The sequence below is a fragment of the Neofelis nebulosa genome, chromosome 7 (genome assembly GCF_028018385.1).
Source record: "Neofelis nebulosa isolate mNeoNeb1 chromosome 7, mNeoNeb1.pri, whole genome shotgun sequence".
In the NCBI taxonomy this organism is placed as follows: Eukaryota; Metazoa; Chordata; class Mammalia; order Carnivora; family Felidae; genus Neofelis; species Neofelis nebulosa.
Genome location: NC_080788.1, coordinates 69,172,786 through 69,190,734, shown reverse-complemented (window position 1 = coordinate 69,190,734; position 17,949 = coordinate 69,172,786). Strand labels below are relative to the sequence as shown.

Here is a 17,949-nt window from a genome sequence, read left to right as displayed (position 1 = left end):
TTGTTTGTTTGTTTGTTTATTTATTTATTTATTTATTTATTTATTTATTTATTTATTTTGAGAGAGAGAGAGAGTGTGTGAGTGAGGAAGGGGCAGAGAGAGAGAGAGAGAGAGAGAGAACGAACCCTGATACGGGGGTCATTCCCATGACCCTGGGATCCTGACCTGAGCCGAAATCAAGAGTCAGACACTTAACCGACTAAGCCACCTGGGTGCCCCTTGATGGTACTGCTTCTTTGAGCTTCTGTCCCTCCTCTTACTGGCAAAATTCTCAAACATTAGCCACATGTGGCCAGTTCTCCTACCACTTGCCTTTCGTTACCTCTGTACAGAAACAACTGAGACTGTGGAAGAAGTAATTATCACATGCTGTTGCTCCCCTATTGGTCTTCATTGGCTTGAGGTCTAGACCGAGTATCAGTGTTGAAATCCTTCTCAGATCTACTCTTTTGACATCTAGGATGCTGACTTCTCATTTTTCCTCCTCCTTTGAGTGCGCATCTCCATCTTCTTTGTTTATGCCCTACCCCTGCCTCCATGGCTCTCCCAAATGTGACCCTACAAAAGGTGGCCTTTGGTTTTCTGACTCTCCATGTGTTGTCTCTTAAAGATTTCATTGATTGCTGCAAAAATTTATCTCTGGGTAAAGGCTCTTCAGAGCTATTTATTTGGATTCAAATGTTTTTCCTGAGGTCCAGCTCCAGGAAAAGTTCTAGTTTTTGCTGGAAAATCTACACTGGGAACTGTTTTCAGTATCTCAAATTTAAAATTTCTGAAGCCAGAGCATTAAAAATTCTTATAATCCCAGGGTTGAAAAGACTTGTCTACTTGTCTCCTTCTGACTCTTCTCCCACCCAATATAAACACAACACAAAACAGTCTTTTCTGGGCTTCCCTGTGTGTTTAAGGTTCCACTGTTCTCCTAAGAGTAAAAGTCCAGGCCAAAAATCTCAGGCATCTTTGGCAACTTCACCCTTAGCTTCTGTACTGAGGTGATTGCCAAATTATGATCAATTTAGCTCCATGGTCCCTTATATATACTTGTTCTTGGCACTCTGCTGCTGTCTTGTCATGTCTTGCCTATATTTAAGCCATGTCATAAATTGCTTAGAGATTCTTGTTTCTCTCTCTTACCCACCTTTAGTGGGTCTCTATTGCCTATCAAATTCAGTTCAAAGTCCTTAGTGTAGTATTAAGACCTTCTACAATCAGATTCGAACTTCTAACTAGTCTTTTCTTCCCCTATTTCCCTATACTTTCCCATCTACCTTTTTCTTTGACTTGGATTATTCATAATCTGCTGCTCTACCTTTGCCAATCTTTTGTGACCCAACAAGGGTTCCTCATCATATATGAAACCATCTCTTGATTTCCCAAGACTCCCTGGTCTGAAACCTTGGCTCTTTATACCTGACTCAGGCACTTAGCAAGCCTTTTTCTCATATTATAATCATAAGAGTAGGTATTACCCTTTTCTTTCACCCCCAGTGCTGAGCATAAGATGGACATAAACCTTCAATAACTAGCAAACAGATGAATTTTCTCTCACAGTGACACACACATTAATGCATATATTAACCACTGGTTGGTTTTTCCCTTTTTCTTCCTCTATAATGGAAACTTGCTTTAAACCAAAGTGATTGTGCACTTTGGCAGTATTTTTCACATTTAGAAACATGGGGGAATTAGACTAGAAAAACTTTGTTCTTGGAATATTTTTAAAAAATAGTTTTGACAATTTATGGTTTTCTACGGGGAGAGTGCTACTTGTTTTTCATGGTCTTAGATGTCCATTTATCAGATCGTACATGTTGAGGTAACTTACAGTGAGTGATCATTTATATTAGTTTAGGTGAAATCAACTTGGATTCATTTGAATGTGGGGTAATTTTTAAACCCTTTGATTTTACAGATGAGGAACCAAAGACTAAAAAAAGAGCTGATCTTCAAATCGAGTTTAATGGTTCTCAGTCTTTTCTTCCTCAGTGCCCCTAAGGGAGGCGACTTGCTCCCAGCAGGACAGGGCTCCTTACAGCCAGCGAAGTTGACCACCGATTGACATTCACCTTCTATCTAGTTACCCCTCCTTAGCGGTTAAAGGGCCCAAGCCCATGCCAGCAGCTGATAGAATGACCTTGACTAGAGGTGAGGTCTTCTCCCACGCAGTCCAGTGCTCTATCTCTTTAGCCATGTGGAGACTGCTCTGCCGAAGGTGGAGAAAGTGTCAACTGCGATTTAAGTGGTGGACAGGAAGACCATCATGCAGCACAGAAATGGTGTGTGATACTTAGGGTATGCTGAGGTTTAACATAAAATGTTTAAAACCAAAAACTGTAGACATACAAGCAAAATTGAACACGGTTCTTTTAAGAATGTGCAAATCCATTAGAGGAAAATAAGGCCACCTCTTCCATATATTTCATTCAGTTTCAACCCTTTGCCTTCCCATCACCTTTTAAGGTCAGAAGGTTAATACTTTCCCCCCTCCTCTTTTCTTCCCTCTGTATCTCTGCAAGATTTAAAATTGCATCCGGAATTTATAAATAGAGCTTCCGAGATTCATTTATAACTCTCAGATGAGATTTTCTAGATTTGTGAGATATAGATCAGTGTCCATATTGACTCTGTTGTGACCTAGACTCAAACACTGGACTATCACTCACTTCTTGCTCGTTAGCAACCTATTCCACTATTTTTTTTTTTTTTTAAAGGTAAAGACAGAGGATGCCAGCTATGAAGGAGATCTCTTGGAGTGATTTTACATTTTTTTCCCTGCAGTCTACAACCAAATACCACTCCTAACAAAAGATTTTTTAAAGTATTAAGAAGCCGTGAATGTGGCTGGAGGGTTTTGCATAGCAAAGCCCCCCCCAAAAATTAGCTTTTAAAACCAAATTAGCTTTAAAAACAGAAAGACAAATGTTTCCTCCTTTATAAACTCCAACTTTTAGTATTGGACTGTTGAGTGTTTTCCTCACTGATGCATCATGTTTGGGTTTAATTCTATACTTCTGTTCTTACCTGTGTTACTTTGATGTGAAAATATGAAAAGCATATGAAAGAAAAATAAAAGAAAGTGACTTGAGAAGGAAATAGACATTTTCTTTTTTTTTTTTTTTTTAATTTTTTCAACGTTTTTTATTTATTTTTGGGACAGAGAGAGACAGAGCATGAACGGGGAAGGGGCAGAGAGAGAGGGAGACACAGAATCGGAAACAGGCTCCAGGCTCCGAGCCATCAGCCCAGAGCCCGACGCGGGGCTCGAACTCACGGACCGCGAGATCGTGACCTGGCTGAAGTCGGACGCTTAACCGACTGCGCCACCCAGGCGCCCCTAGACATTTGCTTTTATATGTGGCAATGATACTTGAGATTGCGGGATGTTTTAACAAGGTAACTTTGGACCAAGAAAAATTATCTTCAGGTCCATCTTTATAAGAAATCAAAATTCCTTTCTTTCAAAAGCCTCACCCATTCTAATCTGTTTTGTATGTGTATTGATACTGTATTCAAGGGTGTGCAGTCAGAAAGCTTTCTACTGCTCTGATGTACAGTGAGGGCAAGGTGATGGTCCAACATTGTGATTCCTAGTGATCTAAATATTGCAGCGTAAGTAGTTTGTGGTTATTTAGAATGGGTGACTGCTATGGCTGCTTGAGCTGGTTCAGTTTTCCATGAAGGGTGCATGGCACAAAACTGGCAGGTATAAGATCTTGTAGCTGATGGACACATTCCACTGGACCGTGGCATGATGTTGGTATAGAACTCTACGGCACTCCTGTAGTTCAACAGACCTTCTATACCTGGCCCTGTATCGCCGTTAACCTGTGTATTTAGGTACTAACTTTTGAATGAATGACTTGTGAAGAAATTATATATGAGTTTTCAGGTAATGGTGCCCTGTCTTTTTCACATTCTTATTATGTGCAGCCGAAACATTTAAAATAGAAAAACTGTTAGAAAATTAGAGCCTTTTCAACCCCCTGTCAAACTAAATTTGAAATGGCATTTAAACTTTGCATAGAATAGTTAAACATTTAGTTTCAAAACACTTCATGAGTTCTGTTCAATGTTTGGTCACTTAGGAAATAATAATCATGATTTAAATTCATATCTTCCAATTACTGGAAAACTGAAAAATGTAATTTTTTTAACAATTATCCTTGCAAAAAGCACAAATTATGGAGGTGAATATCAATCAAAAGTAACAGAGTTTAATCTAAGTTTGTGTGCCGGTGGGGGGGGGGGGTGGTTAGTGCAAGAGGAAAATGAGAATGTGGCTTGTCTATATTCCAGGGGAAGAGAATCAAGTCAAAATGAGATCTGATCTTTTCCAAGTTATTGTGCGCATCATACTTGAGCATAATTTAACATGCATCTTGATGTTCCAAGTGTCATTAAACATCTACTAATCAGAATAAATGTTCTGCCAAATTCCATTTATTATCTTCACTGTTAAAGGCACTGAGTACCCTAGATTTATAAATATAAAATTAAAGTTCTTATTAAAAAAATAAACCTACATGGGGGATTTACATTTTTCTTAATCCATGTTTACACAAAGAGATCTGTTTTTAAATGTTACATCAGATCTTTGTGAACTCAAATAAATCATTGTGATACTTTGCCAAAACTATTTCTAAAATGATGTGTAGTGACGCCCTGTGGTCAGAGGACCTTCTTTGTGGAGTTTTAGAATTCCTGGTTATTCAAAATGACCACTATTCTAGGTCCCTCTGTTTTCAAGAATAGGTGCTACAGATGCACCTGGTCACTTACACCTGTCAATCTACGTACATCCTCAGTCGCACGTATTCCAAATGAAGCAGGCACAACTCTAGAAACATGTATGTCCCTTCCTAGATAGATCTGTAACTGGACGTGTTTGACAAACTTGATTGCTTGTATACAGAAACTCAGAAAGAGCCTAGCCACCAAGAAGAATAAACTTACTACCCACAGTGTTACAAGTGCTGTTTTAAGGTGTTTCGTCGACCAAGGCATCCATGATCCCCTTTCCAATCACTTTGGCGTCTGTCCCAGTGAAGGAAGGTTGGAAAATAAGTCATAACACTTGAATACACCTGGCATAACTCATATTTGTGACTTCCTCAGTGATTTTAAAATGTAAATATATTTGGAACCCTACAAATTCACACCAATAAAAGTGTGTATATTCAAAATGATGGCATTATTGCTGTCTTTGGTGTAGAATACTCATTTTGACTAATTTGGGGTCAATTTGTCAACTCTCATCTAGGCCCTGTGCATATTGTAAAGTAACTCAGTGTGGAGGTCCACTGAATGAGATAAAATTAACCAGATCTGGATGTAACTTTGGACTTAACGAACGCTAGAATTTCATGAAGCTTGTTGGAAAGAACATGGTTTCACATCAGCTATGCCCTTATCAGCTAGGACCTAAGTAAGAGCTAATAGCAGTAATCACACAAATCCAGGGCTTTTACCCCTTGACTTGCATGTCATTCCTCAGTAGTCCTTTCCCCTTTCTCTTCCCTGTGCTAACTGAATGCAATAGTCCCAGGCACAGTAGCCTTGGGACTTGTAAGAGTTGGCTAGGAACATTGGGAAATTCATTTATTCCACAACTATCTGAATGCCTTTACAGGCCAGGTGCTACTCCTGATTCTAGGAATACATCAGCGAACACGGGAGACAAAACTGTGAATCCTCTTAACTTGATGTAGCTGAAGTATTAGGAAGATGGAGGAAGGGAAGGTAGCACTAGGCAGAGTAATTGCAAAGTAGGAAGAGGACCAGGGTGTATACTATCAACGAAAACAAAAAGGGCCCTTTTGAAGTTCAGCTGCAGAGTCCCAAAGGAGAATGAGGAAGAAGTCACCAAATCGGGTAACTAAGGGAGCCATTAAATGTGATTTTTGTGACCCTTTTCAGTAAAATGGTGGTGACTTAGACTGGGTTTTTGAGAAATTACGCAAAGGGTATGGTAAAAACGCACACAGCAGGTAACTGCAAATCTTTTAGAGCAACATTTGTCAATGAAGATAATGGGAAATATCTTGAAGAGGGGACAGGGTTAAGGCAGGCATTCTCATTTTTTTATGTGAGATGTGGGCAGATGAGAGAAGAAGGACTAGAGCACTTTTTAGGTAGGGGAAAAAGGCAAGAGGAGTCCCTGTCAATGAATATATAAAATATTGCTTGAGAAGACCACATCATGTCTTGTACAAAAGTGATATCCCAGCTTTTTGTTGAATGATACAATTCTGGTTTATTTAAATGTACATTCTCAGGGTACTTGGATCCTACTTAATGCATTTTATTTAGGAAAAAAGATTGACTTTTATTCAACCATATGTGTTCACCCCTTTCTCGAAGGCCACCTTTTAAACATACATGTCAACCTATACACAAGAGACATGGGTTGTGCTAGTAGCTTCCAACAGACAATGCACTATTAGTTGTTGCTATTAGTTGTACCCAGTATTAAATAAGCTCTGCAGTATTTTTCAGTCAGTCTTTCTTACTTTGTTCAGAATCCATTATTCCAAGTTTCTTTCATTTTCCATGAAAAAATAGAAAGCAAGACAGATAATGTCATCCTCTTCTTACTGAATAGAATTTGCAGCCTACAGCACAATGGATTAATAGGCTCCCTGCATCTTGGAGACCCTTTGAGTATAAGAGGAAACTGCTCTAATTGCTCCGTGGAATAGACTGTTGTGATAAGTGTTTTGTTTTTTTCTTTCTCTAGTCACAGAGACACTACCTATCAAACTATTGCAACCCACAGCACATTTTTAACCTAATACTCTGATCCTTGCTTTGCAGGCTTGTTAAGTAAAACACTAATAAAGAAAACTCTTCAAGTTGGCCTGGGAATGGAAGTCGTCAGGTCCTTTTTACTTAAAGAAGTAGAGAAGTAGCACCTTGTGTCCTCGAAAGCACTTGGTGATCGACTCCAATGAGAAAATCAGACTCATTGTGAATAATGTGATAGAAAGTAGACTGAGAAAAGGAAAGTAATGAGACATCACAGTGTTAATGGCAATATAACATCCTGCCTGGCACTCTGAGCTCTTAGTAGTCATTTCTCACTCCCTGGCCATGTTGTCACATAGTGGTGACGTGAGAGCGATGCTGAGTGAGTGTAGTAGTACTGTCTTAGGTGGTCACCCCTAACCCCATCCCAGCCCTAGACAGGGAAAGCTCTGGAGCCTGGGCCACAGGCATGAAAATGCTATGATGAGAAATATAGCATGAGAAATAACCTTTCTTGTAACATAACTTTAATGTTACAGAAACTGAATCTTTGTTCTAGGTACTTTTTTAGATGCTTTTGGGACTCATTTTACCCTGTGTCTGTTGTAATAATGTGTTTTCTTGAAAGAGAAAGATTTTGTCGCAGACAAAATCTTGCTCAGAAGTCCAACTGATAAGTGGCATTTTATTAGTACATATTTATTTTCCAGTCTTAAATGTATATAAATGCATATATATTACTTAATATAATGTCAGTCTGTAAGATGCTTTTTTTTGTTGAGATTATTTTACTTACTATAAAAATCACCCTTTTTAGCGTATGAGTTTTGACAAACCCATGCAGTCATGTAACCATAACCACAGTCAAGACATAGAACATTCCATCACCATAAAAAATTCCTCTGTGTCTCTTGGAAGACATCCTCTCCCCTGACCTCAAGCCCCTGGCAGCCATTCATATTTTTTCTGTCCCTATAGCTTTGACTTTCCCAGAATGTCATATGAATGGAATCATATAGTATGCAGCCTTTTGAGTCCAGCTTCTTTTCTTAACACATTTTGAGATTCATCCATGTTATTGTACCTAACAATAGTACATTCCTTTTTATTTATTTTTTAATTTTTAATTTGAGAGAGTGCAAGCAAGGAAACGGGTCGAGTTGAGAGAGAGAGAGAGAGAGAGAAAGAAAATATGAATGAATCCCAAGTAGGCTCCACGTTCAGCATGGAGACTGATGTGGGACCTGATCCCATGACCCTGGGATCATGACCTGAGCCGAAATCAAGTCAGATGCTCAACCAACTGAACTACCCAGGTGCCTTCCTTTTTATTTCTAATTAGAATTTATTTTGTGAACATATCACTGTTCGTTTATTCTTTCCCAGTTGAAGAACATTTGAGTGGCTTCCAATTTTGGCAATGTACTAGGGTCCTCCAGAAATAGTAGGAGGTGTATATATATATAGAGAGAGAGAAAGAGATTTGTTTTAAGGAATGGCTGGTGCAGTTATGGAGCCTGACAAGTCCCAAGATCTGCAGGGTGAGTTGGCATGCTGGAGACCCAGGAGAGCAGGTACCATAGTTACAGGCTAAAGGCTGATAGGCTTGAGCCCTGGGAGTGTTGATGATTCCCTCCCAAGGCAGGAAGAAGCCAGTGTCTCAGTTCAAAGGCAGTTAGGCAGGAGTTTTTTCTTAGCAGGAGAATGAACCTTTTTGTTCCATTTACTTCTTCAACTGATAAGATGGTACCCATCCCATTAGGGAGAGCCTTTGCTTTACTCAGTCTACTTATTGAAATGTTAATCTCCTTTAAAAACAGCCTGGGGGTGCCTGGGTGGCTCCCTCAGTTAAGCTTTGATTTCTTGCTTCAGGCTGTGATCTCCAGGGGAGGGTTTGAGGGTTCCTTTGTGACTTCAGTGAATCAGAGCCCCACATCAGGCTCTCTGCTGTCAGCACAGAGCCCACTTCAGAGCCTCTGTCTCTCTTTCTCTATGCCCATCCCCCTCTTGTACTCTCTTTGTCTCTCTCAAAATAAATGGGTCGACTAAACTAAAATAATTAAAACACCCTCAAAGTAACAGCTCAAATAATGTTGGCCCAAATAACTGGGCACCCACTGGCCCAGTCAAGCTGACACACAAAATTAACCATAATGGGTGATTGTTAATAAAACTGCTATAAACATATGTGTATAGATTTTCATGTTAACATGTCGTATTTCACTTGGGCAAATACTTAGAAGTGAGATTGTTGGGTCACATGCCAAGTGTGTATTTAGTTTTATAAGACACAGCCAAATTGTTTTCTAAAGTAGCTGGGCCATTTTACATTCCCACTGGCAACCCAAGAGAGAGTTCCAGTTACTCCTCACCCTCCCAGCCCTCAGTATTGTCTGATGGGTCAGTTTTCCTCTCTCCCCCTCCCTTCCTTTCAACAAATATGTAGTGGTATCTCATTGTGGTTTGATTAAAGGATGTTGAGCATCTTTTTATGTGCTTAAATGTTATTCACATATCTTCTTTCATGAGCTGTTTGCTTCTTTTACCCATTTTGGAGCATAGGGGGAGGTTTTTTTAATTTCAATTTTTGTTTTAATGGAGTTCTTTTTTATGTTCTGGGTACAAGTCTGGCATATTTAAGAACTCTATTAAGACAGCACTGAGTGATGCATAGAATTGTTGAATCACTATGTTGTATGCCTGAAACTAACATAACACTGTATGTTAATTATACTTCAATTAAAAAAAAAAAACAATTCTGCCTAACCCAAGGTCATAAAGATATTCTCGTATGTTTTCATGAAGATGCTTTTTGATACACAGAAATTTGAATTTAAGAGTTTAAATCTTGAGTCTCCTATTAGCCATAGCGTCCGATTACTTTTTATTTTGCTAAAAGAAAATTATAAAAATCACATTTTATAAAACATATAGTTAAAAATGGAAACAGTTAAAAATTTTTTCCTTATAATTCTAGGGTTTCCCTTATAATTCAATCAAAACAATCCCTAAGATTGAAACGTGAACTATAGGAAAATTTTATAGTTGAGTTAATAGCAATTAAGAATGGCTGCAATTATGTCAGCCATACACATCACTCTGTCAAAAAGCACTAAGTATAAAATGCCAAAACCACCCATTTTTCTGCTCATTCCTATGCTTGTTATCACACTCCAGACTGTTTTGCCAAAAACGAGGGGCCTGCAGAGCAGATGAACCTCAGCCTTGGCTGTGCTTAATTGAATGCGGTGTCTGTGTGCTGCAGCACTATATTTACACGTAGAAGTGCAAGCCTGAATTTTAAAAAAGAAAGAAACCACTGTAGATTCATGCCTGTCCTAATCAGTGAAATTTGTCTTCAAAACACCCAAATAGACCCTGAAACATGTCAGGGAACACTTCGTCTTCCAGATTGCCAGAAGAACCAAAAAGAAAACACAAACAAAACCGAGTACCTTAGTATTAGATATGCTGTTAGTATCGAAAGGTATATGTTTTTGTATAACTATATGTATTTTTTAAAGTCACTGTTGTTTTTAGGTTAAATATCCTTTTAAAATAACATTACAACTAAGTGTTCGCAGAAGTGCTGATACCTTCGGGAATCCCTAGACACCTGGTTTGTAAGCCTCCTGATCTTTTTTGACCTGTTTATTTTACAGATGAAGAAAATAGCCAGAGATAAGAAGGAAATTCAAGGTCATAACAGCAGTCTTATGCTGAACTTAATCCAGGCACTCTGACCACTATTTTAGTGTTTTTTCCATTACCTGACCCAGCCTCTCCAATTATAGTAGAAAATATTTCTCCTTGGGTCCATTACTTAGAGAATGAAGACGACTCTTAATTATGTGAGCTCTTTTCTGGCATCTCAACTTATATCTTGTATAATGAGTGTGCCTTTTGGCTGGGGTGAGCAATTTTTGGAAATTTAAGACCTTTCCCTTCCTAGCTTCCTTAGAGGACATGTCCTAGGCCAGAGCCCAGATCTTAATGAAAAACATGTAAACCCTCTTGTTTGTTTTCCTTGTCGATTGGCCTATAATTTTAAATCCATTCAATGGCAGATTTATCAAGTGACTAATCCCTAGGAAGACTTGAAGTGGCAAAGAGAAGGTGGTTGTGGCCTAGGTACACACCATTGGTCATTTATTCAAAATGTTAAGGTGGGAAGCCAAATACTTCCTTGCTCACTCATTGAAAATATATTTAGGGAGGTTAGTTATAAGTATTGGGACCTGGAGTGGTTTGTTCCTGGGTAGTAAAAGCAACATGAACAACTTTGCTGGACAAATCAACAGATGTGGTCCTTGGTTTTCTTTGGTTCTCAAGGAAAACATGATGTGTGATAACAATAATAATAATAATAATAATAATAATAATAATGTAAAATCCATACAGCTCAACTATCTTGAAAATTGTAAATAACTTACAGATCTCTTCTTAGCTAGAATGCAAGTTTCTCAAAATATGGATTGTCTCTTAATTATTGTCATTTCTCTGACACTTTTCACAAGATCTGATACATTATAGATGCTCGTTAAAGCTTATTTGAATACCAGATGGTAGATCATCTCTTTGGTATAAGTGAGATAAGACTTATTGAGTCTCTCTGATTCATATAACACCACTACAAAGGGTAAGTTCATAAGTAGGAATCTATCACAATCACTCCCCTGAACCTCTTCTTGGTTCCAGAGAGCTAGGACTTTGGGGAAGATGTGGAAGCTATTTCTAAACAGTAATCCCAGAGTTTATGCATAAGTGTCACCTTTACTGACAGTACCACACAGAACTCAACAAATAGCCCCTCCTCACTTGGCTCCCATTTAATAATGCTATTTAAGTGACATAATACCACTTTGCACTTCAAGGAAAAAATACAGAGTTTGGGGGTATGTGAGGCAAATGTAATTGACTTTATGGTCACTTACACTTTACAGTTTCTCAAATAATATTATGGGACAGGTTAGCAATGGCCATACGATGGTGCCTCTTCAGAGACAGTGAATGAGATGAGAAAGAAATATTAACGTAATTGTTGTTATTACTTGAAGAATCTCAGTTTATCACAGCATTGAGGACCAGGATTTACCTTCTGTTGCTGCTAAGCTCACATGTACTCTGCAATGGGTCATACATTAATTATTGGACTAGCTGTAGCTCCAGTGATGCTAATAATAATACAACATAAAACTCTAAGTTTTCTCTCTTAATAGAGGAGTTAGTGTGTTAGCTCATGGCCTAAAAATGTGCAGTCTTGGGTTTTTGCTCGTTAGGTTCAGAATTACTTTTTGTGAAAATGAAGTCTGAAAATCATTATCATGGATATCCCAAGGTATATTCATTCTGTGACTTACACTACATTTAGTGATATTAATAACTTGGAAATAAAATGTTACCAGAATCCCCTGGGAGTAATGATATTTTTTTTCACCCCGTTTTATTCCACAAAAGCACTCTGGCTGCAATTTTGTTTTGTTTTGTTTTGTTTCCCTGGTAGGAACCTCAGTCCAGATTTTCAAAACTTTTTCTGTTTTATTTCCCTACTACTTCTTTAGATGATGATCCATAGTTGTCATAGATTATTTTTGAAGTACAGGTATATTCCTGAATACTCATAATAACTATCAGATTTCAAAAATAATGCACAACTTTATCTAAACTACCAAGTGAGCCACTGGTATGTTTTCAGACTACCGTAATGAGTCTGTTTGACCTCATGTGTACGTTTGCATTAATAATGAGAGTTGGGACTCTCTTTTTATATGCCTTAGATATTTAGACATGGCTTAGATATAATATTGTGCTTTAAGTCTTTATCAAGCTTTCATGAGCAGAGCCGTAGTCTAGGAAGTTTTAAGATGAAGAGATATGATTAAGTATTGGGTGTGAAAATTATTAGCATTTTAGAACTAAAGGAAATCTTACTGATTAGGTATTTTAAACCTCTTATTTTAGATATTGAGAAAATGAAGGTTACAGGAAGTAGAAGATTTGAAAGTAAAAGTATCTAATGACTGAGATAACCAGGAGCAGAATCCAGATCTTGTGAACCTTGGCCAGTACTTTCCTCTCTACTTACCTAGGAATCAAAAATTCCAGATTTATTATTTACTCAGTGACTCCAGTTCTTTTCCCAAAGGATGGAGGACCAATATTTTAATATTTATTTATTTTTGAGAGACAGAGTTTGAGCGGGGGAGGGGCAGAGAGAGAAGGAGACCTAGAATCTGAAGCAGGCTCCAGGCTCTGAGCCATCAGCACAGAGCCCAACGTGGGGCTCTAACCCATAAACTGAGAGATCATGACCTGAGCTGAAGTTGGATGCTTAACCTAGACTGAGCCACCTGGGCACCCCGTGGAGGGCCAATTTTTTTTAAAGAAAACATCTTTTATCAGAAATTATCTCTAGCTTTGTACTGGAATTCTAATTTCAGAATATTGAACAGGAAGGATTATTAATAACTGAGGATCTAGGATAAGGTGAAAAAAGCTCTGAAGCGAAACAGTGTGCATTTGAATCTATCTTGTTGGCAATTTACTTAAAGTCTCTGTGCCCCTCTTGTTGCAGTACCAGCCTTGACACAGGTTGTTGCCATGATTTCAGACGTAATATAATACAAATGCATTATAAGTCATAGATAGTATGTAATGGTGTTAGTCATTAATTAATGTAATGGATCGATTTCTTATAGCATACACGGAAGTAAATTCAAGACCTTAAATTGGGATTAAAGACCCAAATGTGAAACCCGTTAAAGAAAACACAGACAATAATTTCTTAGAGATTGGTCTTAGCATTTTTCTGGGTATATCTCCTCAGGCAAGAGGAACAAAAGCAAAAATGCACCATTGGGACTACACCTAAATAAACAGCTACTGCACAGTGAAAGAAACTATCAACAAAAAGAAAAGGCAGCCTCCTGAATTGGAGAAGATATGTGCAAATGATGTATACAATAAGGGGTTAACAGAAAAAATGTATAAAGAACTTAAACAGGGGTGCCCGGGTGGCTCAGTTGGTTAAGTACTCGACTCTTGGTTTTGGCTCAGGTCATGATCTAGCAGTTAATGACTTCTAGCCTTGCATCGGGCTCCGTGCTGATGATACAGGGCCTGCTTGGGATTCTCTCTCTCTCTGCCTCTCCCCTGCTCATGCTCTCTGTCTCAAAAATAAATAAACTTTTTTTTTTTTAAAAAGAGAACTTCTATAATAGAACACCAACCCCCCCCCAACCACCAAATAGTCTGACTTAATGGCAGAAGACCTGAATAGACATTTCTCCAAAGAAGACATACAGATGGCCAGCAGACACGTGAAAAGTTCCTTGACGTCACTAGTCAGCAGGGAAATGCAAATCAATACCACAATAAAATATCACCTCACACCAGTCAGAATGACTAGGATCAAAAAAACAACAAATAACAAGTGTTCGTGAGGATGTGGAAAAAATTAAAAATAGAAATACCAGAAAGAACCCCCACTAACTTCAAAAGGTATATATGTTCCTATGTTTCTTGCAGCATTATTTATAATAGCCAAGATATGGAGGCAGCCCAAGTGTCTATCAATAGATGAATGGATAAAGAAGATATGGGGTGTGTACGTATATATACACACAGCCACAGAAAGAGAACTAGGTCTTGACGTTTTTGACAACACGGATGGGCCTTGAGAGTATTATGCTAAGTGAAATAAGTCTGCGAAAGACAAATACCATGTGATTTTACTTATGTGTAAAATCTGAAAAACAAAAAAACCCAAACCCATAAATACAGAGGACACACTGGTAGTTACCAGAGGGAAATGGTTTGGGGGGGATGGGTAAAATGGGTGAAGGGGAGTGGGAGGTACATGCCTCCAGTTATGGAATAAATAAGTCAGGTGAAAGGTATAGCACAGGGAATATAGTCAGTGGTATTGTAGTCAGCATTGTATGGTGACAGACGGTAGCTCTACACTTGTGGTGAGCATGACACAAGTAGTGTTGTTGGACCACCGTGTTGTGCACCTGAAACTAACATTGTGTGTCAGCTATTCTTCAGTTTGAAACAACTGTTATGAAATACCGTTGTTTAGCTGCTATCAATTCGAAATGGCAAAATGGAAAGAGCGTGAATTTTGGGCTGTCACCATTCCCAGGTGTGGGATCTTATAGAAGTTATCACATCCGCCAGAATGTCTGCCCTACAGAGTTGCAAGGATTAAATTAAGGCATCTCACATGGTGTCTAGCTCACTTATTTTACGTTGGTTTCTTTTCCCTCACTCTCTTGACCGAACATCAGCATGGCAGATAGTTACTGGAGATAGCACCATTTTGACACGTGAATAATTTAACCTGGTGCTCTATAGCCTTTGCATGCCTTGGGTTTTACTCCCGAGTCAACCTAAGTGCTATTTTATCTTCTGATTGCTCTTTACTCTGTTTCCTGCCCACTTTCTTTATTTATTCCTCCTAGCAAGTTCTAATTACACTGATGTATCAGATGTGCCTCATATTTCTGAGTGTCCCTGAGATGGCCTCTTAGTTGTAACATGATGTGATTTATTTCTGATAACAACAACAAAAAATATATAGATAATAGTTAATTCAAACCAGCTCTTGTTAACTTTGGGGAATTTTATCAAGCCCAGTGCCGTTCTTTTTATTAATAGAGACTTGTTTTTATAGTAACAAGTGTACGTCCATCACACAGGGAATTATTGAAGTTTCTGTGCAGCCTTCAAAAACAAAACAGAAAAGCCACGATGCCCACATCCAAAGCCATAGAACCACTGTCTTCTCACCTTATGTGAGCACTCTGCAAGGCCTGAATTCCATCCCTTTGAGGTGCTTGATGTTCTCGAGCCCCATTTTCTTTCCTTCCGTCTGCTCAGACTGCACTTTTCTGGTGACGCTTCATTGTACTTCTGTGCAGTCCCTGGGAATTGCCTAGCTTTCCCCAGCCTAGAATGTAGAATTTGGAAGAGTCCCTGGAAAAGGTTGACTTACTCAAGTTGTACAGCAGATAACCTGAATTTTGACTGGCGCTGGCAGCACCTCTGGGAGAGGTTGTTCGTAATAACAAAATGCTAACAGATGATTTTTCCACATTGCTTGGCACCATCACAATGTCTTTCATCAGCAGGCACTTTGCCGCGTTCTTTTTTGACAGACATGTTTGTGGGGACCAGACAAGCAAACGTCTCCTTCCGTTGCTTGGGTTTCAGTACAGTGTGTTCCTTCGATGGTATCTCTGAGCAGTGGTAATGTGAAGGATATTAAAAAATAATGAGGATTTGGTAGGGGAAGGAAGGACCAGCCCCTGAGGAGGCTGGGGGAGTTGCGTAGAGTCCAATCCCTAATCAGATTAAAATCACAAATGTGGTTCAATTCTACTGGATGGTTTATTATGTTTATGGAAATAGCCTTTATGCTTATTGTGAAAAGCACACTAATCTACGAGATTTTGAATCATTAAAATTAGATCAGTGTCAACTTTTAGAAATACCCAGACTTAAAAAACAAAAAACTAAAAACAAAACCCCTGAATGTTGTATTTGAATTTTGTAGGGGAGACCAACTCTAAAATCTCATAGTTTGTGCTGTGCGTTGGACTGTCAGAGAGGAAGTGGCCACATGTGTCTCTCTTTAAAATTTTTTTTGAAGCAACAAGTCTAGTTGGGTGGGTAATAAAGAGGCACAAGGAAGTCTTAATATTTAAGACTAAAGAAATAATTCAATTCAATAAGCATTTATGGATCACTAACTAGCCAAGCAATGTGCAATGTTCTGGAAGTTCAAGCATGAATGAGGCATGGTCCCCAATTGCCTGGAGCTTTTAGATTTACAAAGAAGATAAACATAAATAACTAAAATGTCATGTGAACCTAGCAAGCTCTTTGGCAACAAAGTCAAAGAAAAATTTTTGTCAAGAAAGATCAAGAAAAGTTTAAGCCTTCAGCTGAACTGGACTGAATTTTCCTTTGGGATTTTCACTAGGTGAAAATGGAGAGAAAAGGTGTTTTAAGTAGTGCAGATAGCATGTGCAAAAGCATAAAACTGTGAGGGTTGAATGTATGCTTGAATCTGTAGGGGTGCAGCACAGGTAAAATATAGGGAAGTCTCTGGAAAAGTTAGCAAAAGCAAGGTTTTAGAGTCATGAGGTGTCATGGAAAGAATGTAGGATTATCTGCTGTGTAGAATAACTATTTTCAATATAGATAATGAAGGGGTATTCTCCTATGGGGACATATCAGAATCAGGAAGGGGCTTTTTCAAAGAACACGTGTTTTCCTTTGCAATTTTGAAATGACCCAAGGAAAAGTCGTTGCCAAAAAGAATGCGCTGATATTGTGGTATCATACTGTCTCAGCTGTGCTTGGAGCAGAGTACAGATTAAGGACAGTTGCTGTTCACTTCAATTCTGGACGCCCTTTCTAATCCCTCGGGGAGCTTTAAGGGTATGGGTGCAAGGGTACCATCTCAGATCTCTGATGATGCTTCTGCCCATCAGTGTTTGTTTTTTTTTTCTTACAGAGTTGTCTAGGTGTTTCTTCTTCTTTTTTTTTTTTTTTTTTAAAGCTTATTTATTTTTGAAGAGACAGAGTGAGCAGGGGAGGGGCAAAAAAGAGAAGGAGAGAGGGGATCCCAAGCAGGCTCCTTCCACCCTGCCAGCACAGAGCCCAATGTGGGGCTCGAACTCATGGACTGTGAGGTCATGGCCTGAGCTGAAATCAGGAGTCGGACACTTAACCAATTGAACCACCCAGGCACCCTGAGAGTTCTCTTGGTGTTTCTAATGCAGAACAGGCTGAGAAGCACTACATTGGACAGATAAAAGTAGTTTCAGTAAGGAAAAGGATGATTAAAACAGAATGGTTTAATTGTGATTGCTCTCTTAAGGATTATGAATTTGAATCTTCCTTAGAGGGAGGGACATAGATACAGATTAATAGGCTATTGCAAGTGGGAAGAGGATGCAATTAAAAATGAAAGCAGTAGAATCAATCAAGTTATGAGTAAAGGAAGATGGATAAAACATGGATGGCCTCTGGTAGATAGAGCTTGGGGAAGACTGGAAAGATGTCAAACCTCAGCACCTGTCTGCTTTCAAGTGATATACTGGGATGAAGGCAGAAAAACAGCAGATTTTTTTAGCAGGGAAGGTCAGGGAGAGGGAAACCCTTAGTGCTTCATATGTCCTGAGGATCATTTAG

The 17,949-nt window shown here is 38.8% G+C and overlaps 1 protein-coding gene across 6 annotated transcripts in view; it reads left to right on the top strand.

Annotated features, from left to right (window-relative positions):
• FMN1 (formin 1) overlaps positions 1–17,949 on the top strand; it is a 433,957-nt gene that overhangs the window by 207,136 nt on the left and 208,872 nt on the right. The gene's annotated exons all lie outside the window — the stretch shown is intronic.